The sequence below is a fragment of the Arachis stenosperma genome, chromosome 9 (assembly GCF_014773155.1).
Source record: "Arachis stenosperma cultivar V10309 chromosome 9, arast.V10309.gnm1.PFL2, whole genome shotgun sequence".
Classification (NCBI taxonomy): Eukaryota; Viridiplantae; Streptophyta; class Magnoliopsida; order Fabales; family Fabaceae; genus Arachis; species Arachis stenosperma.
The window spans coordinates 114306118-114312477 of record NC_080385.1 but is presented as its reverse complement, the minus strand read 5'-3'; the positions used below and the strand labels follow the sequence as shown (position 1 = coordinate 114312477).

The 6360-nt window shown below is 35.3% G+C and overlaps 1 non-coding gene across 1 annotated transcript; it reads left to right on the top strand.

Moving 5' to 3' along the window:
* The first annotated feature begins 3399 nt into the window (after window positions 1-3399).
* Window positions 3400-3507, top strand: LOC130953370 (small nucleolar RNA R71). Its single transcript, XR_009075541.1, has one exon. It is a non-coding gene; the product is annotated as a small nucleolar RNA R71 (small nucleolar RNA).
* Window positions 3508-6360: the final 2853 nt, after the last annotated feature.

Sequence of the window (6360 nt, the reverse complement as noted above, 5' to 3'; positions counted from 1 at the left end):
AAATCAAATAGGATAAAAAGAAGAGAACATACTATAGACTCCAAAATATCAATGAAACTTAGCTCCAATTAGATGAGCGGGACTAGTAACTTTTTGCCTCTGAACAGTTTTGGCATCTCACTTTATCCTTTGCAGTTTAGAATGATTGGCATCTATAGGAACTCAGAATTCAGATAGTGTTATTGCTTCTCCTAGTTAAGTATGTTGATTCTTGAATACAGCTACTTTTATGAGTCTTGGTCGTGGCCCTAAGCACTTTGTTTTCCAGTATTACCACCGGATACATAAATGCCACAGACACATGGCTGGGTGAACCTTTTCAGATTGTGACTCAGCTTTGCTAGAGTCCCCAGTTAGAGGTGTCTAGAGCTCTTAAGCACACTCTTTTTGCTTTGGATCACGACTTTAACCACTCAGTCTCAAGCTTTTCACTTGGACCTTCATGACACAAGCACATGGTTAGGGACAGCTTGATTTAGCCGCTTAGGCCTGGATTTTATTTCCTTGGGCCCTCCTATCCATTGATGCTCAAAGCCTTGGATCCCTTTTACCCTTGCCTTTTGGTTTTAAGGGGCTATTGGCTTTTTCTGCTTGCTTTTTTTTCGCCACTTTTTTTTCGCAAGTTTTTGTTTTTCACTGCTTTTTCTTGCTTCCAGGATCAATTTTCATGATTTTTCAGATTGTCAATAACATTTCTCTTTTTCATCATTCTTTCAAGAGCCAACAATTTTAACATTCATAAACAACAAGATCAAAAATATGCACTGTTCAAGCGTTCATTCAGAAAACAAAAAGTATTGTCACCACATCAATATAATTAAATTAAAATCAAGGACAATTTTTAAAATTTATGTACTTCTTGTTCTTTTGAATTAAAAACATTTTTTCATTTAAGAGAGGTGAAGGATTAATGGAATTATTCATAGCTTTAAGACATAGTTACTAACTACTAATGATCATGAAGTAGAGACACAAAACATAGATAAACATATAACATAAAAAAACGAAAAACAGAGAGATAAGAACAAGGAAGTTAAGGAATGAGTCCACCTTAGTGAGGGTGGCGCCTTTTGAAGGTCCAATGGTGCTTTTTGAGCTCCTTTATGTCTCTTCCTTGCTTCTGTTGCATGATCTCTAGTGATTTTGGTGTTCCTACCTTTAGTTGCTTCCAATAATTTTGTGGAGTAACATGTATCCCCTGAGGTATCTCAGGGATTTCCTGATGAGGAAATTTCTCATGCTCTCTTGATGTGCAGTCAAATGCTTTTCTACTGAGTTATGGACCCTTGAGATGAATATCTCCGTCTCCCATGAATCAGATGTGGAAGCTTTTGTCTTCTCTTTTCTCTTCTCTTTCTTTTCTCTCTTTTTTTTTTTGAGGTTTCTCTAGCCTTAGGTGCCATCAATGGTTATGGAAAAGCAAGAAAAGCAAAAAAGCTATGCTTTTACCACACCAAACTTAGAATGCTGCTCGCCCTCGAGCAAAAGAAGAAAGAAAAGATGAAGAATAAGAGGAAGATATGGAGGAGATGGAGGGATGTGTGTATTCGGCTATATGGGTGGGATTGGGTGGGAAAGAGAATTTGAATTTTGAAGGTAGGTGGGGTGTATGGGGAAGAGTGGATAGATGTGAGTGGTGAATGAAATACAGAAGGGATGACCATGAATGGAGAGAGAGGGTGAGGTAGGTGGGGATCCTGTGGGGTCTACAGATCCTGAGATGATCCTGTGGGGTCCACAGATCCTGAGGTGTCAAGGAATTACATCTCTGCACCAATTAGGCATGTAAAATGCCTTTCCATGCAATTCTGGCGTTTAAACGCCGAAGTGATGCATGTTCTGGGCGTTCAACACCCAACTGCAGCATGTTTCTGGCGTTGAACACCAGTTCCATGCTTGTTTCTGGCGTTCAGCGCCAGCTCCATGCTCTGTTCTGGCGTTGAACGCTAGCCAGATGCTCCTTACTGGCGTTTAAACGCCAGTAAGTCCTTCCTCCAGGGTGTGATTTTTCTTCTGCTGTTTTTGATTCTGTTTTTAATTTTTGTATTTTTTCGTGACTCCACATGATCATAAACCTAATAAAACATAAAAGAACAATGAAAAGAAAAATAAAATTAGATAAATAAAAATTGGGTTGCCTCCCAATAAGTGCTTCTTTAATGTCAATAGCTTGACAGTGGGCTCTCATGGAGCCTCAAAGGTGATCAGGTCAATGTTAGGACCTCCCAACACCAAACTTAGAGTTTGAATGTCGGGGTTCAACACCAAACTTAGAGTTTGGTTGTGGCCTCCCAACACCAAACTTAGAGTTTGACTGCGGGGGCTCTATTTGACTCTGCATTGAGAGAAGCTGTTCATGCTTCCTCTCATTACCAAATAACTTGGCATTTAGCTTCATGATGGCTCCTAGATATTGAGCAACTTGCTCTCCAGTTACATCTTCATCCTCTTTAGAGGAAGAATAGTCTTTAGAGCTCATGAATGGCAGAAGAAGATTTAATGGAATCTCTATTGTCTCTATATGAGCCTCGAATTTATTTGGATCCTCAATAGGGAACTCCTTCTTGCTTGAGGGACGTCCCATGAGGTCTTTCTCATTGGGATTCACGTCCTCTCCTTCCTCTCTAGGTTCGGCCATATTGATTATATCAATGGCCTTGCACTCTCTTTTTGGATTTTCTTCAGTATTGCTTGGGAGAGTACTAGGAGGGGTTTCAGTGATTTTCTTACTCAGCTGGCCCACTTGTGCCTCCAGATATTTGATGGAGGACCTTGTTTCATTCATGAAACTTAAAGTGGCCTTAGACAGATCAGAGACTAAATTTGCTAAGTTAGAGGTATTCTGTTCATAATTCTCTGTCTGTTGCTGAGAAGATGATGGATAAGGCTTGATATTGCTGAGCCTATTTCTTCCACCATTATTAAAGCCTTGTTGAGGCTTTTGTGATCCTTCCATGAGAAATTCAGATGATTTCTCCATGATGAATTATAGGTGTTTCTATGAGGTCCACCTATGTAATTTACCACTGCCATTGCAGGGTTCTCAGGATCATAAGCTTCTTCTTCAGAAGATGCCTCTTTAGTACTGTTGGATGCATTTTGCCATCCATTCAGACTTTGAGGAATCATGTTGACTTGCTGAGTCAACACTTTGTTCTGAGCCAATATGGCATTCAGAGCATCAATTTCAAGAACTTCCTTCCTTTGAGGCTTCCCATTATTCACAGGATTCCTCTCAGAAGTGTACATGAACTGGTTATTTGCAACCATGTCAATAAGTTCTTGAGCTTCTGTAGGCATTTTCTTTAGGTGAATGGATCCACCTGCAGAATGGTCCAATGACATCTTAGAGAACTCAGATAGACCATAATAGAATATATCTATCATGGTCCATTCTAAAGACATATCAGAAGGACATCTTTTGGTCATCTGTTTGTATCTTTCCCAAGCTTCATAGAGGGATTCACCATCTTTTTGTTTGAAGGTCTGAACATCCACTCTAAGCTTGCTCAGCTTTTGAGGAGGAAAGAACTTATCCAAGAAGGCCGTGACCAGCTTATCCCAGGAGTCCAGGCTATCTTTAGGTTGTGAATCCAACCATGTTCTAGCTTTGTCTCTTACAGCAAAAGGGAAAAGCATGAGCCTGTAGACTTCAGGATCTACTCCATTCGTCTTTACAGTCTCACAGATCTGCAAGAACTCAGTTAAAAACTGATAGGGATTTTCTGATGGAAGTCCATGAAACTTGTAGTTTTGTTGCATTAGAGCAACTACTTGAGGTTTCAGCTCAAAATTGTTTGCCCCAATGGTAGGGATTGAGATGCTTCTTCCATCAAACTTGGAAGTAGGTGTAGTATAATCACCAAGCATCTTCCTTGCATTATTGTTGTTAGGTTCGGCTGCCATGTCTTTTTCCTTGTTCAAAAATTTCAGTAAGGTTGTCTCTGAATTGTTGTAATTTAGTTTCTCTTAGTTTCCTCTTCAGAGTCCTTTCAGGTTCTAGATCAGCTTCAACAAGAATGCCTTTTTCCTTGTTCCTGCTCATATGAAAGAGAAGAGGAAAAGAAAAGGAAGAGGAATCCTCTATATCACAGTAAAGGGATCCTTATTATTAGTAGAAGAAGAAAGGGGATAATGGAAGGAGAGGGATGAATAGTCTGTATAAAGAGTAAGGATAGGGGAGGTGATAAGAGATGAAGAGAAGTGTTAGTAAATAAATAAATAAATAGAAGAAGATGAGAGAGGGATTTTCGAAAATATTTTTGAAAAGGAGTTAGTAATTTTGAAAATTAAAGATGAATTAAAATTAAAATTAAAATTTGAAACAATTAGTTAATTAAAAAGAATTTTTGAAAGAGGGGTGAGATATTTTCAAAAATTAGAGAGGAAAGAGTAGTTAGGTGGTTTTGAAAAGGATAAGAAACAAACAAAAAGTTAATTAGTTAGTTGAAAAAGATATTAAAATCAAATTTGAAAAGATAAGAAGATAAGAAGTTAGATAAGATATTTTAAAATCAAATTTTTGAAAAAGATATAATTTTAAAAAGATATGATAAAAATATATGATTAAAAAGATATGATTGGAAAAGATTTTTTTTGAAAAAGATTTGATTTTTTAAAATTAAAATTAATTACTTGACTAACAAGAAACTAAAAGATATGATTCTAGAAATTAAAGATTGAACCTTTCTTAACAAGAAAGTAACAAAATTCAAAGTTTTGAATCAATCACATTAATTGTTAGTATAATTTTGAAAATTATGAAATAATATTAAGAAAAAGATTTTTGAAATTTTTTTTTAAATTTTTGAAAATAAATAAAAAAATTAAAAAGATTTGATTTTTGAAAAAGTTTTGAAAAGATAAGATTTTTAAAATTGAAAATTTGACTTGACTTGTAAGAAACAACTAATTTTAAAAATTTTTGACTAGGTCAACTCAAATTTTCGAAAATTATGAGAAAATTAAGGAAAAGATATTTTTTATTTTTGAATTTTTAATTTTTAATTCTGAGAGAGAAAAACACAAATATGACCCAAAACATAAAAATTTTGGATCAAAACACAAGATGCATGCAAGAATACTATGAATGTCAAGATGAACACCAAGAACACTTTGAAGATCATGATGAACATCAAGAACATATTTTTGAAAAATTTTTTATGCAAAGAAAACATGCAAGACACCAAACTTAGAATTCTTTAATGCTTAAACTCTAACAAACAAAAAATGCATATGAAAAACAACAAAAGATACAAAATAAGAAAACATCAAGATCAAACAAGAAGACTTACCAAGAACAACTTGAAGATCATGAAGAACACTATGAATGCATGAAATTTTCGAAAAATGCATAATAATTTTTTTAAAACATGCAATTGACACCAAACTTAAAACATGACACAAGACTCAAACAAGAAACATAAAATATTTTTAATTTTTATAATTTTATGATTTTTTGTATTTTCTTTTAATTTTTCGGAAAACATATGGAAAAAGAAAATAAGAAATTCAAAATCTTTAAGAAGAATTACAGGAATCTTTCAATGTTAGCCCAAAGCTCCAATCAAAGGGTTTGACATGGCTTAATAGCCAGTCAGCTTTAGGATGGAATTACATGCATTGTAGTGATTAGTTAAAGACAATCCCAAAGGAGTTTGAATATGGCTTTGTAGCCAGCTAGGATTCAATATGTTACCATGAAACTCTAGAATTCATTCTAGAAAGTTTTGAAGCCATAGAATAATTAAAAAAAAATTTCAAAAATAATTTTTTGGAAACACGAAAACAAAGAAAAATTTTGAAAAATTTTTGAAAACTTTTTGAAAAAAAATTACCTAATCTGAGCAACAAGATGAACCGTCAGTTGTCCATACTCGAACAATCCCCGGCAACGGCACCAAAAACTTGGTGGACGAAATTGTGATTCGTACTCTTTATTGTTGTATGGAATTAATTCCCCGATAATGGCTCCAAAAACTTGGTGCTCAATATCATGGTGTCTAAAATTTAATTCACAACTTCGCACAACTAACCAGCAAGTGCACTGGGTCGTCCAAGTAATACCTTACGTGAGTAAGGGTCGATCCCACGGAGATTGTTGGTATGAAGCAATCTATGGTCATCTTGTAGATCTCAGTCAGGCGGATTCAAATGTGATTAGATTAGATAATTAAAAGATAAATAAAATAAATAGGAAATAAAGATAAAGTATCATGTACTCTAATGGTGGGAATTTCAGATAGATGCATGGAGGTGCTGTGTTCCTTCCGAATCTCTACTTTCTTATTACATTCATCCAATCTTCTTACTCCTTTCCATGGCAAGCTGTATGTAGGGCATCACCGTTGTCAATGGCTA